The 16,220-nt window shown below is 39.7% G+C and overlaps 1 protein-coding gene across 1 annotated transcript in view; it reads right to left on the bottom strand.

The window, feature by feature from the left end:
- LOC124778806 (glutamate receptor ionotropic, kainate 2) overlaps positions 1 to 16,220 on the bottom strand; it is a 1,316,354-nt gene that overhangs the window by 920,066 nt on the left and 380,068 nt on the right. The window lies entirely within an intron of this gene.

Raw genomic sequence — 16,220 nt, 5'->3', positions numbered from 1 at the left:
AAAATAATTTTGGAGATATCACAATGGAGTTCGATGGGACGCCACGAGAAAGTTCTACCTGAAATGCTTGATAGGGAAATGAAACTGTCGTCTCCAGTGACTTACCTCCGTCGCTCAGACTAAACAATTCCATAAGTAAACCATGAAACAGGTAATAGCTATCAGATCCTTTTTTCCACGTGGATACTGATGTAAAGCAGTACTCTGTGGGTTATTAATATTTTAACTTTAGTATGAAATTCATCAATTACGCTCGCATAAGAATTAGATTAATTATAGGCGAATATTATTAACGTTACGGTAAAATGTGAAGTGACATAGAGGATGATAGCTGGCCATGATATAGCTACGTGATGTAAATTTTACCCGCAGAGAAAAATTCTTCGCCGGAGTGGAGTGATAAATTGAAGCCTTGAAATCCCAGAACGCATCCCCCATAAATCGCAGGGGCAATATAGAATCCCAATTACGCCACGCGAAATATTTCACTTTAAGCTCCTGGCATTCATTAAGGTGATTAAAGATTTCCCGCATCTCGCAGTCGTCGCTCTGCTGAACTGTCTTCATTGTGTGAATCGTCCCCGTAAACGCTTCAGACGTGAGCTCTTTGTTCGCACGTGACATTATAACAGCCGTTACATCATCGGCCTTCTCATTATTTTACATCCTTATTCTCTCTCTTTTCAAAGAGAACTGCTATCCACGGATCAGGAAACTGGCCGTAGGAGAGAATTCAGAAAAATCCTGGAAGTGGACTGCAAGCAGAGAGAGAGAGAGAGAGAGAGAGAGAGAGAGAGAGAGAGCGACCTCTGTTAGCAGTTCTGTCCGTACGCTTCGCCGGTAGCGCACCTCATATCGGAGGATTAGGTCTAGCAATAGCAGTAAGCCGTCGTTGGCCGCAATGGCCAGATTTTTACAAGGCACTGACCACCCAGTGTCTAACTACGGGTTTCATTCCGCAGCGGAAGAAAGGAACGGGAGATGAAAGATTCTGGCAACACAGCCACCACGGACTTTTCTCGCCTGCCGCTCGGATTGCAATCTCCGGAAGACAAAAGAATGTGGACTCACAACGCTGCGGAAACAAACGCATTGCCTGGGCAACGTTGCTCTTTATAGTTTTTTCGAACTGGTAGGGCTGCAGCACCACATTAAGTGCGATATTTATTGGAAAAATGTAATAGGAATGGCAGCAGGGATAAAATGCAAAGAACCGAGACCGCGGTTATCGAAAGATACCGAGGCGACAGTTGACAGGGTAATGAGACAGGGCTGCAGCGAATACCCAATGCTATTCAGTCTGCACATCAAGCAGGTTGCAACGGAAATCAAGGCGGAATTTTGTAAATGAATTATATTTCGGGCCGAAGAAATAAACTAAAAATTAGTTCGGGCTTGGATTATCAGTAGATAGCAATGCAGACTTTACTGATAACAGTATTTAAGATAACCATCAACAAAAGCTAAACAAGGCTAATAGAATATAACTGAATTCCCTCGTCCACTGTTCAGTGGCTTGCAGACACGGATGTATAGATGTAAATAAGATTTTGAAACGATACACTAAATGAAGCACATGAGTTTTGATATTTGGGAAGCAGTATTACTCACGATGAGGGAAGTTGTGAGGATATGCATACATAAAAAAAAATATTCTGCATCACCTCGGTTCCGAAAGTTCCGGAACCTGTGTAGAAAATTGGAATAGAGATCAACATAAACATCGTTTCCGCCCTTTTTATTGCTCATGTAAACCACATATTGCATGTTGTACTGCCATACATCGGGACCGCCAGAGGTGGAGGTCCAGATTGTTGTACACACCGGTACCTCTAATACCCAGTAGCAGGTCCTCTTGCATTGATGCATACCTGTATTCGTCGTGGCATAATATCCACAAGTACATCAAGGCACTTTTGGTCCAGATTGTCCCACCCGTCAACCGCCATTCGGCGTAGATCCCTCAGAGTGACTGGTAGGTCACGTTGTCCATAAACAGCCCTTTTAATCTATCCCAGGCATGTTCGATAGGGTTCTTGTCTGGCGAACATGCTGGCCATTCTAATCGAGCGATGTCGTTATTCTGAAGGAAGTCATTCACAAGATGTGCACGTTGGAGGTGCGAATTGCCGTCCATTAAGACGAACGCCCCGCCAATATACTGCCGATATCGTCGCCCTATCGGTCGGAGGATGACATTCACGTATCGTGCAGCCTTTACAGCGCCCTCCATGACCATAAGCGGCGTCAGCTCCACATAATGCCACCCCAAAACAGCAGGGAACCTCCACCTTGCTGCACTCACTGAATGGTTTGTTTAAGACGTTCAGCCTCACCGAGTTACCTCTAAACACGTCTCCTTCGATTATCTGATGAAAGCATATGCGACACTCATCAGTGAAGAGAACGTGATGCCAATCCTGAGCGGTCCATTCGGCATGTCGTTGGGTCCATCTGTACCGCGATGCATGGTGTCCTGGTTGCAAAGATGGTCCTCGCCATGGGCGTCGGGAGTGAAGTTGTGCATCATGCAGCCTATTGCGCATGGTTTGAGTCGTAACACGACGTCCTGTTGCTGCACGAAAAGGATTATCGACCATGGTGGCGTTGCTCTCAGGGTTCCTCAGAGCGATAATCCGTAGGTAGCAGTCATCCAGTTCAGTCGTAGCCTCTGGGCGGTCTGCGCGAGGAATGTCATCGACAATTCCTATCGCTCTGTATCTCCTCCATGTCTGAACAACATCGCTTCGGTTCACTAAGACGACCGCACTTCCCTTGTTGAGAGACCTTCCTGACACAAAGTAACAATGCTGGCGCGATCGAACCGCGGTATTGACCGTCTGAGCATGGTTCAACTACAGACAACAGGAGGTGTGTACTTCCTTCCTGGTGGAATGACTCGAACTGATCGGCTGTCGAACCCCCTCCGTCTAATAGGCGCTGCTCACGCATAGTTGTTTACATCTTTGGGCGACTTTAGTGACATCTCTGAACAGTCAAAGGGACTGTGTCTGTGATACAATATCCACAGTCAACGTCTATCATCAGGAGTTGTGGGAACCGGGGTGATGCAAAACTGTCTTTGATGTGTGGAAAATGACGCGTGGTATGACAATGAATGTATTTCTGGAAAGTAGAAATATTTTAACTTGTAAGATAATCATAAGTTTCGGAAGAAAATTCAGTCTTATGAATTATTTTTCTGAAAACATGGAATGTAGCATCGTAAGGAAGTGTTTCATTGGTAGGTAAGAAGAGACTGAAAGAATCTGAAGTGTGGTGCTATAGAAGAATGCTGAAGCAGTTGGATACATCGGAAAACTAAAACAGAGATACTGCATTGAATTGGCAAGAAATGAATTTTATGGCAGAACGAGAGCAAAAAGGAACCGGCTGACGGGAAATATTCTGTGGCTTCAAGGAATCATAATTTTCGTAGAAGCGGGAAGTTTGAGGGCAAAAATTGTAGAAGGAACCCAAGACTTGACTACAAAAGGCAAATTCGAATATAAACTATAATATCTGTTGCAGTAATAAATCAGAAATGCCGTGGCTGGTGCACGATAGACGAGCAAACAGGACTGCACAAACTAGTCTTCGAACTGAGTAAAACAACAACAATAATGGAGAAACAACAACAATAGGGAAAGAACAACAACAGAGAAACTCTACCACAAAAACTATTCAAGGAAAAAATTGGAGGAGGGGATAACAGAGCGAAATCACTGATGGTACTATTACCCAGGGCCTACAGTGAAAGGGAGTGAAATATTGCCAAATACTTGCGACCAAGTAGAAGGAACTGCTGATTCAAAATTTGGGCACGAAGAAGATTTTCGTGATTGGTCAGCATATCTTGGGTAATCTTTGAGCAGGAACTAAGCTGTAGGTATTAAAAAGAAATGAGGCGCACCATGAGAGGACGGTCAACAAAATTCCATCGAACGCAGTAGCAGTATTTTTAAAAAAATTGTTATTTCTTACACATTATACTGCTGTGTGTGTGCGGGTGTGGGGGAGGGGGGGGGAGGCACACAACAGCAAGGTTAACAACGCACTTACGCTATTCGTAAAGCAAAAGGACTGTAAAAGGTAAAGTGAGAACCCTTGGGAATTAAGCGGTTCTGAAAAAAGGTCTCGGGTATGTAGAGGGTTTCAGAGTAAACCAGATGGAGTGGTTAAACAGATGAAATTAAATTCCCATAACGGTATGGTGCTAGCTTTTGGTCGACCACACTAAACATCATAAATTAAACAATAAATTCCCATAACGGTATGGTGCTAGCTTTTGGTCGACCACACTAAACATCACAAATTAAACAATTCCTTGTTTAACAATAATATTTGGCAACATTCAACCGTTTTATGTCGTACGCATCAAGCAACAACGCGTTTCGAGAGCCAGGGCTCTCATCGTGAGATCGTTGTCTCTCTAAAAGCGTTGTTGATTTGTTTGTAGGTCATAAAACAGGTGGAAGCTACCATTTATTACTGTTAAAATGTAACAACTGCTACCTCACATACTTGAAAAGAATAATGTTATATTTACTTCCTTATCTGTTGTTCTATTCATATTGCACTTGGATCCTCCAACGCTACTTCGGCTTGTAGTTTAGCAAAATCTTTATTCTTGTCGCATGTTCTCTCTATTTATTTCTGTCTTTTATTACTTCTTTCTTATAGGTGAATACCTTTAGCTCTCGTCTGACAACTTCCCTCTAGTAAATCTACAACCCACCACTTTCTTAGAGTCTCGTTTCTCTCCCTTCTGCTTTCTTGGTCTACAGTTTTTTAGTGTCCAACGTTCACATCCATTAATCTGCTATTCTGGAGGTTCCTCTTCCTTATGTTCTTACATGTGAACTGAAACTCTTTCAGTTTTCGAGCGATGCCATGATTTTCTACATTCATAGTACTGCCACCTAAAAAAAAATTCGTTGACATTTTTGTTATTTGTATCTTGCAACGTTTAAGTTCACATTTTCTGAGTCCCATCAATTTGATCTTTGTTGTAGAGAAGTTCGGGTTATACTTCTGTGATAGTGTCATAAATGTATGCAGCCTTGTTTGGATTTTATCCTCTGGGACCACTAAAATTACTTGTCATCTGCGAAGGGCACTGTGTTTAGAGTAATAAAACCAAGTCAAAAATTTTTGGTATTTCTCCCACACCATTCATTAATAGTATCATATATCACACCATCACAGTCAGAACCTATGGAGAGGAGGTAGCTAGGAGTTAACAGAGATACTGGGTGAATATTTTTTTAGCTCAGTATTGCTGTATAAAATTAATGGCAAATTCACTATATACGTTGTGGATATCGAACCCAATTCTGATTTAAAATGACGATCCATCTACGTTTAATATGCGAACAGTCTCCCCAGGCATGAAACAAAAGAATTTTCTGAAACCTATCCGCCTGCTTAACCGGATGGTAACGTGCTTGACTCCTATGCAGCGGGCCTGGGTTTTATTGCCGGTCGGGTTGAAGATTGTTCTCCACTCGAGCACTGGATATTGTGTTGTCCTCATCATCATCATCTCATTCTCATCATCTGCTCGCAATCATTCTGAAAGCTAAGACTAGCCACCCAGCTCGTGCTGACAAAGACAACGATCAGGGAACCCTTACCCAGCGCATGCTGACCATCAGAAACATTACCTGGACCCAACACGTCTATCTGATGATGAGCCTCCATTGAACTTAAGAGTAGCTAAAGGTGCGGAAAATAAATCGTATAAAAATTAAAAAAAACATATGGTATTATATTACACAAAATTAAATCGCCAACAAATGAGTGGTTCTTCATTCTGGAGAATATTTCCTAGTGAAACACTTTCCTGTTTAAAGAACATACTGCACAATGTAATAAAACTGGTTATGCTAATATAAATCTACTAACAGATCTTGTATCATATGAAATGACTGATTCCTAAGATGAAGATTCAAAACCAAGAAATCCACTACCGTACAGCTGTACGAAAATCTGTAAACGTCAACGTATATAAGCACTTCATGTAATTACTCCGACTTAAAAAGATATACATTGTAAACAATTATTTGTACTTTGTTTGTGAAATGTATGTTTCAAAGATAATTTTGTATGAATAGATCGATACATGTTTTACAGGTAAGTCTGTTCTTCTTCGGTATGAATGGGGAGTGTGAGTATGATATAAGAGTTATGTGTGTGTTGAGTTAGCATGGAGGTTGGTCTATAAAACATTGTGAAGTAAAATGACTCAAAATGTATCTACTCAACGACAGAAACTCCGTTAGTGTTCATATTATTTAAGAAAATGAAGCCGAACATCCTTCAGACCAGCATGTCACTATCTCAGCGAGTCAAGAGCTATGAAATTGTGACCAGCCACTCAAAATTAAATTTACTTTAATGAACCGATTTTGGGTTACTGGAGGATGGTGACGGCTGGAATAGGATTCTCATGAATTGTCAGATAGCGGTCCATTAATCACTAGCCAAATTCCCGCACCACTCCCGGATTTATTGCAACTAATGATTTTTGGCTATTGTCAGGTTCAACTGAATGTCACAAATATAGATAAAATGACGTGCGATTTCCACTGATATTATTCATACATATACAGAAACTACAAAAAGTGTATAGATTGTTTACGAAGGAAAATATTAAATTTTTATCTTGCACAGGAAAATTTACAGTCAATTAAAAATCAAAAATAAAGTCATCAAAGTAACACAGAAATATACGTGTAATCTGATATTGTCTGTAACAAATATCAAGTCGTACAGGTCAGAACTAACTCAGGAAACGAAACACTGGAAAAGTCAACAAATTCTATTTAGATGCAACACATGCATCACATCATGGTATCCTATGTAACACACCGAAGAGGAACTTACGGAAAACCAGACGGAAGACAGTTTCATGAGTAGCTTAATGGAAATGATTGTTGGGCACTAACTGAACTACATATCAAAAGCAGAAACCAGAAAGCACGGATGTGATATGCTTAGAAGAAGAAACTGGAGTCGTTAAGAAAGACAAAGGATTCAGTAATTGATTCAGAATTGAAAACTCTGAAAGTCTTGAGATAAAATAAGGCAAAAGGGATGGATAACATCCGATCGGAATCATTAGAAAGTTGCAGGATGGGATTGTAAGCCTGGATCACATAATACGAACTGCCAATCCCGATTCTATGTCACGCCTATGGGAGTGGGACTATCCATAGAGAGACGGAAGGATGCTTTACACATATGAACAGAAAGTAATATATTCTGACAAAACATGCATGAATACTTGTGTAAAAATTATTATCTGTGTGAATTTTTGTAAAGATTAAGACGAAAAATTCCAGGTGTAGAGAGATGACTTCACAGAAATTTCATACGAACTGGTTTATTCGTAATTATATTTTTGGATAGGGAATAATTATTATAAAATGTAAAAGATAAACAATAAAAGACACAAATGAAACAGAGAAGATTGTAAAATGTTTAATATATGTTTGACCGACAAAAATCGCGGTCTCCTGACAGGTTCTTTGCTAAGTTGTTCGATGAAATCGTACACTGCTAACGGAGTATGCCTATGTGGATCGACATTCATTGACCCAATTTTTTTTGCATCCAGTGGCGATGTTATTGCTTCCACTGAGACGTGTGGCCAGTGGTGATAACTGCCACGTCACAAACTTCAAATTTGTGCCCCCTCCCCTCACCCCTCGACAGATATCTGACATTTCCCCAAACTTTTGTTTGCTCCACATCGTCACGTAGCTCGTTTACCGAGATAAGTTCGACTGTGTCTCGTGACGAACTCATTTCAGCCAGGAGTTTTTGAGATTATGAGGGTGTCTCAGCTTCTCGAGAACAGCGCTTCTCAAAGGAACTGAAGAAATACTAACTTCTAATCTAGTTATAGTAAGCCAATATTTCCGTAAATGGAGGTTATAATATAAACTCAATAAAACAGTAGTTGCACGTTTTCATCTGACCAATAGACTGTCTCAGAGAGACAATGGAAGGGATTGGATATGGCCAATGCCTGTAGAACGTTTCCTGCCATCATGGGTAGAGCCAACAACAAAGCACAATATCGACGAGCTTTTCGTGATCAGGAAGTAGTCCCGAAATAGTGCTTAGGAAAACGCTAAATTCGGAAGGATATGAATACACTTTACAGCATCGTGTTCTGCGAACAGTAGAGAAACAGCTGAGAGACGATTATTGTCTGTATCAGCATGAAAATTCACCCTGTAATAGAGTAGCATCTAAGAGGTAATGATTTGTGGGCAAAAACCTTCCTGAAATAGACTGGCGTGCACATTGTTTTGACCTAAGCCACATACATCAAACGCGGACTGAGTTAAAACGTCGAATTCTCGTTTTGTCTCCAGACTAGAACGTCCAACATCACTACAGTGTCCGGTTTCGACTCTTGAGGAAAATTGGGCTGCCATTCCTCCACAGAGGTATAGACACCTCCCTAAAAGTGTCTCCAGCAGAGTTCAAGCCGTAATAAAGGCAAAGGTTGCACTCATCCATATTAAAGCATCTAAAAAGTATGCGGATACTTTTGATTGGATAATTTATAAGCATAATAATTCTAGGTGCAAAGTAGATTTGTTCGTGTCCGGCATTTGTACAAAGCAGGACTGTTAACTCTGTAGAAGAAGTAGAAATAGATGAAAACCATGTGACGTGATTGTTACTAGAAGCAGGTACCAGTTACTTAATTCAGTTTGTAACACCACAGCTCTTATGCTGTATGGATTCATTTTGCTTTATTTAATGTTACATTGTTGATCGCCTGTGAATGTGATCAAATCGATAGCATAAAATTGTGTATTCTTTTCTTTGTCAAACCTTTGATGGCGTGATTTGATTCTATGCAAAGTAGTGTATCTGCAATTTGTATTCTTTGTCCCATTTGGAGGGAACAGAACTTATTGTATGTAATTGTAATTTTGTGTGAATAATTTTTTGTAGAAGTGTCAATATGTGAAAATGTTCTGTTTTATTTAATGTATTTGTTTGCTGTTATGTAAATTGCTGATCCTCACTTAGGGTTCTTAGTTAGTTTGTATGTAAATGGTGTAGTGGTTCCCCTTGGGAACGGAACTGTGTAGCGCGCGCAAATTGTGGTTGGCCTAGGTGGAAAAGGTGGAACTGATAGTCAGTCGGAGACGAGCCACTAGTCGGAAAGGAGCTACCAGTCTGTGCACTGTCAATGTAAAGGTGCATATCATGCTGATTCAGAGAGAGGCTTTTACTGCTTCTTTCCAATGCCTCGGATGGGTGAATAAATAGCTGGATCTATTCTGGAATTTGTATGAATCGTCGCCATGAAGATACGATAAAGTCCGGCAATTCTACCTGTAATTCCACCTACCAACATGCAGTTGCCACCACATTGCGCAATCACTGTAACGTAATACTATATTGATGTACAGTGAAGGATCAGCCTAATGGATGTGTTAGTGTGCTGAAATATAAGGTAATTCACATCGGAATTTATTTACCTACCTTGATTTTACTCCTCATCATAACACCTCTCAGGGTCCTCTCCGTTTGAAGTAAAGTGATTACCGAGTGTCCTTACTGAAAGTACGTTGAAGCCTAGAGCTTTGTTAAATAATGCCTCTTGAACTTATTAGAAAGGTAGTTAAAGCTAATGTGGTAACAGAGTGAGTTAAGGCAAATGTTATTTGTCCAATAATAATTTTCATATTGAAACTGTTATTTAAAGTGCTGTTACCTACTTCAAACTTCAGGCTGAGTCTTATAAAGTAAATGATCACGTTGTTGTCGGTAGTAAATTCTAAAAAGGAGAGTCAGTTCCTTGCAATTTTGTCAACATTGTGTTTCGTTGTAGTAAAAGTGAGAAAGCTGCAGTTGTGAAACGTTACATTCTCATGTATGCCAAGTGTTTGTCTCTCTTGTGTGCATATTAACAGTATAAAGACCACTCAGTTTGTGTAAACCCTGAAAGTGATAGTGTTTTTCTGTACCTGTTATAATTTTGAAAATAGTTCCTGCTGCTCCAACTGTTAGCTTCAATCTTAAAACATATGTGTGTTAGAGTTCATTGCACTCGCGTGTTGCTAAGTCTAGGATGTGTCTGTTGTGTTGTCCATTATAGTTACTTATACCTACTTTCATAAACGAGAATGTTAATCTTTCTCTTGCCTAATTAGGCTGGCGACCGTTTCCCTTATTCTATAAACAGTATAACTAGGCAAAATTTTGTTTGTCACTATTCCAATATTAACGTAATTCTGACTTTCATTTCCGATAAGCCACTTCCATTAGGAACAATACGGTCAACTTAACAAAATTCCTCTCAGAGGGTAACACTGCTCTGTTGCTTTGTGCCATAGTTACTTTTACAAAATTGTTTTATGTTACAACCTGCTTCTGGCATTGAGGTTATGGTACAGTAGTTAGCAGACGGGGAGTGTTATAAGTTGTAGATCAAATCTAAAGTGTAGTGACTAAGAGCGTAGTACAGTGTTGTATGGAAGTCCAGTATGAAGCTTTATCCTCTGATGAATCCGACAAATCATTTTAGCGACCCCAGCGTGACCTATTCAGGTACGCATGAGAAGACTGCGACCAGTCAGACCATGACATTTTATGTCAGACTGACCTGACGATCCGGCTGCAAACCTGCCAAACATATCACGTAGTATTACACCGGAATAGCCTACGCAGTCACACCTAGGTACATAATTTTCCTCATAGAGTAAGCTTTTGTACTGCAGTGGCACGACATCCTCGCGATCGAGGCTCTAAGATGTTCCGAGATTCCTATCGATGGTGAGCACTGATGGCAGGATTTCACGCTCTATTTCCCCCACCTGGTCCTTTGTTTTTTATTTTCTTATTATGATCAACATTACGCCATGTAACCACTCAGTTCTACTTTTAATTAATGTAGATAATATGTGCTTGTTCTATATCGTATTTCTTTAATTTTCTTTCCCACTGTACAAGGCTCAAACAGGAATCTTCATCGTTTAAGGCCGCCAAAACAACGACTATAAAGTGGCATACGCCAATGCACTCGTATTGTACTACAGTAGAATATGTAGAGGTAATGTAGATTTTACAGTGTAATGAAATGTAATTCAGATAAGCTTAATCACGCCAATGTTAGCTCAAAATATGATTGCTAGATTTGTAATTATTCTTTCTTACATGACTGCAGTAAATATAATAATTCCGACAGTTGAGATTGTAGTTTGAATCATATATATTATTTCTCAAGTCAACGTACATTCTTCTCGACATGGAAATTTTTAATAATACCTTTAACTATCACAGGCAAAAGGGCATCATCGATGTCCAGCTTCATAACTATATTTTAAAAAAGCTAACTTATTCTTCACGAATAAGAGACTCCATTTTCACATTATCTTATTACAAATATTATTTTCTATGTTTTAAGATACTTTCTAACCATAACCACTGCGGTAGTCCATTATCTCTGCTCGTCGTACACGCAGACTTTTCTAAACGAATATACTTTCCGAAACGGCCAAGATGTTAGTAACTGTCGCCTTGAACTGTGATCTACGTGTTGCTACTACGGCCTACCTCGCATTCGTAAAGTACGAAGAGAAATTAAAATCTGAAAATACAGTTAGAAGTTATTGAGGCCTTAGTAATATACCCGGTAAGAAGCAAACACTGCCGTCCTACCTACACATTTCGCATTTATTTACTTCTTTGATTTTATATTAGTATTTCTCATTAAACTTCTCTTCAACAACAGGTAAATGTAAATACTACGGTTGAAAGTGAGAAATTACATGTAATAATACATGGAAATGGATACACAAGTATGTATCACAACTGCATGATTATTATTTCACGTCATTCAGTTAAATTTAAAGCTGTGTTCATTCCCACAACTACTCTTATTCCGACGACTACACTTATTCTAAATACTGTTATTATTTAGAACTATAAAAGTGCGAAAGTTTTGCACGAGTCGCCTGGCATATGATAGTACATTTCATGATGCATATCCAGTTAAATATTACAATGTTTATCTGTAATCAGGTTATTAATTTTGTTCGTTAACGCCCATCAGACTTGAGTAAAAACATCTCGCATTACACATAACAAGTTATTTCATGTGATGGTGCAATGCAAAGTGATTTTATTCATGTCTGAAGATGGGCATTACTGACCGAAATTAATAATATGACTACAAAGAAACATTGCGGTCCAAGAACTGGAACTGTAATAAAACAGATATTTTCCTTGATCGCAGGAAACTTTTTCGTGACTATGTCACAAAAATTTCAATGAATTTACAACACACGATGAAAGAGAATAACTCCTTTCCAATACAACTTGAAACTGGCGAGGGGGTAATAAACAAAGCAAATAAAAACGGAATCTGTCATTTCAAGATTAATTAGGAAGCTGTAAGGTGACCACTATGAGAGAGTACGAAAGCTTTCACAGGAAGGCACTTAACGATTTTCCGATATTCGCGTCACATTCCACTACCTCTAACTAAATTATTGCGGTTCAGCATTAATATCACGCTACACAGACTTTGTCAGTGGACACGGTATAATGTGAAGTAGTGTGATGTGATACGAGCTTAAAATTTGAGTTTTGGTTTACTGCAGTGTTTAACTCGCGCTGTAAGGCGATACTCCACTTGAGAAACCCTTGTTTTACGTGTTTCGTTTCATGCTGTTTATTTCGTTCCGTCAAAGTGTTTTGAGCACGCTCTCGACCACAAAGAAGTGTATTCAGCTGGAGGCGTAATATTGTTGCTGAAGAGTTACAATGGACAAGCTTTAAAAAGTGAGGAAGCTATGCAGTAGAATTTCGTTGTCACTGTCTTTCGTCTTTTATTCTGCACTTTTTTTCAAAATAAGAAAAATCTGCATGATTATTCCTATGATTACTACAAAGTTATGGAAATATTTTTGAAAGTGCTCAAATTCTCAGTCATTGCGACTTGAAGAAATTTGTGCGTTAATGTAAAGGGTCATTTTGAGATCTTCTGTCTGAAATAAAAATGTTAAGAAAAGGTAGAAGGAATCGGGGAAGGAAGGAAGAAAAATTAGAAAATGAAAGATGAACCGCGAGGTTAGAAACATCTACCTTGTACCTTGCTGCCACACGAGCAAAGGAAAGCAGATATATTTTTAGAACATTTCCCGAAGCGAGGTTGAGAACGAGAAAGTACTGCTCAAGTGAAAATCAGTATGCAAGAGAAATCTTACAAAATAGTAACGTTAGTTCGCTGTACAAGTGCCAGAACAATGTCAAAAACTTCTTTCATCTTTGTCCCTGCCAATATTTTTTCGTGCATGAGTTGCAGTTGCCAGACAAACAAGCGTCTGTTCTGGTGTGCTAGTGGTTTCCGAATGAAATGGTATTAGAAAATTTGGCCTCAGTTTTTCAGTTGACGCCCTGATTCGAGTATGTGAACTGAGAGAAAATTCCCCACTATGCATCAGAAAGTCATGAGGTACAGGGGCTGTTGTATAATGTTGAAGCTGGCGTTTGGTGCACAGATTTAGGGCCAGTATTATTTTGGTCTCTTCATAGACACAGCGCTGAAAAGCCTGTTCTGAGATGCAGCAACTTCGTCTTGTTATCGTTGATTCACTGCTTATGCTTTACAGTGCGTTTGTATTACCTCATACAGCCATAATTCATTAAGATTTTGATCATTTTAACATTAGGTAGGGACGTCGTCCCTCAACAAGAACGTCAAGCAACAAAAGTGGCGCTTTATTGGAAGAGAATACGTGTTCCGGTTGTCCTGAACGCCCGGTTCTGCTGCGGTGCGGGCAACAGCTCCATCACAATGTGCAAGTTAAATGGCGCTGCTACTGGAAACCTACTATAGGGTGAAGCACGTGGGACGGTAAAAAAAAACGTAAATGTCATGTGACTGAGGCCTCCCGTCGGGTAGACCGTTCGCCGGGTGCAAGTCTTTCGATTTGACGTTACTTTTTTCTCAATAAATGGAAATTTAATTCTTAAAAGCCCTTTTTTTTAAACAGATTTAAAATTATAATCAGAAAGCACCCTGTAAATATCGAGTTACAATTTATTCAGATGCAGCAATAACTTTTTTTTTTGATAGTATTATCTTTCGGGCTCAAAAATTTTAACAACTCACACAAACAAATAAACTATGCATCCCATCAGAGGGATGGAAATGGTACAAAACACTCACATTAAAAATGATTTGCCACCGAGATTGCAACTTGTTTTTCTCTTACGGTGGAAGGGTGGCAACTTTATATACTAAAATGACCATTTAAATAAAATCCATGAAATGCAGTTTTACATAAAATGTACCAGCGCTCTACATTACACATATATCACCTCGCAAGACGATGTTGTTGTTGTTGTTGTTGTGGTCTTCAGTCCTGAGACTGGTTTGATGCAGCTCTCCATGCTACTCTATCCTGTGCAAGCCTCTTCATCTCCCAGTACCTATTGCAACCTACATCCTTCTGAATCTGCTTAGTGTATTCATCTCTTGGTCTCCCTCTACGATTTTTACCCTCCACGCTGCCCTCCAATACTAAATTGGTGATCCCTTGATGCCTCAGAACATGTCCTACCAACCGATCCCTTCTTCTGGTCAAGTTGTGCCACAAACTTCTCTTCTCCCCAATCCTATTCAATACTTTCTCATTAGTTATGTGATCTACCCATCTAATCTTCAGCATTCTTCTGTAGCACCACATTTCGAAAGCTTCTATTCTCTTCTTGTCCAAACTATTTATCGTCCATGTTTCACTTCCATACATGGCTACACTCCATACGAATACTTTCAGAAATGACTTCCTGACACTTAAATCAATACTGGATGTTAACAAATTTCTCTTTTTCAGAAACGCTTTCCTTGCCATTGCCAGCCTACATTTTATATCCTCTCTACTTCGACCATCATCAGTTATTTTGCTCCCCAAATAGCAAAACTCCTTTACTACTTTAAGTGCCTCATTTCCTAATCTAATTCCCTCAGCATCACCCGACTTAATTAGACAACATTCCATTATCCTTGTTTTGCTTTTGTTGATGTTCATCTTATATCCTCCTTTCAAGACACTGTCCATTCCCTTCAACTGCTCTTCCAAGTCCTTTGCTGTCTCTGACAGAATTACAATGTCATCGGCGAACCTCAAAGTTTTTATTTCTTCTCCATGAATTTTAATACCGACTCCGAATTTTTCTTTTGTTTCCCTTACTGCTTGCTCAATATACAGATTGAACAACATCGGGGAGAGGCTACAACCCTGTCTTACTCCCTTCCCAACAACTGCTTCCCTTTCATGTCCCTCGACTCTTATAACTGCTATCTGGTTTCTGTACAAATTGTAAATAGCCTTTCGCTCCCTGTATTTTACCCCTGCCACCTTTAGAATTTGAAAGAGAGTATTCCAGTCAACATTGTCAAAAGCTTTCTCTAAGTCTACAAATGCTAGAAACGTAGGTTTGCCTTTCCTTAATCTTTCTTCTAAGATAAGTCGTAAGGTCAGTATTGCCTCACGTGTTCCAGTGTTTCTACGGAATCGAAACTGATCTTCCCCGAGGTTGGCTTCTACTAGTTTTTCCATTCGTCTGTAAAGAATTCGTGTTAGTATTTTGCAGCTGTGACTTATTAAGCTGATAGTTCGGTAATTTTCACATCTGTCAACACCTGCTTTCTTTGGGATTGGAATTATTATATTCTTCTTGAAGTCTGAGGGTATTTCGCCTTTTTCATACATCTTGCTCACCAGATGGTAGAGTTTTGTCAGGACTGGCTCTCCCACGGCCGTCAGTAGTTCCAATGGAATATTGTCTACTCCGGGGGCCTTGTTTCGACTCAGGTCTTTCAGTGCTCTGTCAAACTCTTCACGCAGTATCATATCTCCCATTTCATCTTCATCTACATCCTCTTCCATTTCCATAATATTGTCCTCAAGTACATCGCCCTTGTATATTCCCTCTATATACTCCTTCCACCTTTCTGCTTTCCCTTCTTTGCTTAGAACTGGGTTTCCATCTGAGCTCTTGATATTCATACAAGTGGTTCTCTTATCTCCAAAGGTCTCTTTAATTTTCCTGTAGGTGGTATCTATCTTACCCCTAGTGAGATAGGCCCCTACATCCTTACATTTGTGCTCTAGCCATCCCTGCTTAGCCATTTTGCACTTCCTGTCGATCTCATTTTTGAGACGTTTGTATTCCTT

Source organism: Schistocerca piceifrons, chromosome 1, assembly GCF_021461385.2.
Source record: "Schistocerca piceifrons isolate TAMUIC-IGC-003096 chromosome 1, iqSchPice1.1, whole genome shotgun sequence".
In the NCBI taxonomy this organism is placed as follows: Eukaryota; Metazoa; Arthropoda; class Insecta; order Orthoptera; family Acrididae; genus Schistocerca; species Schistocerca piceifrons.
The sequence above is the reverse complement of the archived record's forward strand: the minus strand, read 5'-3'. Positions and strand labels throughout refer to the sequence as shown.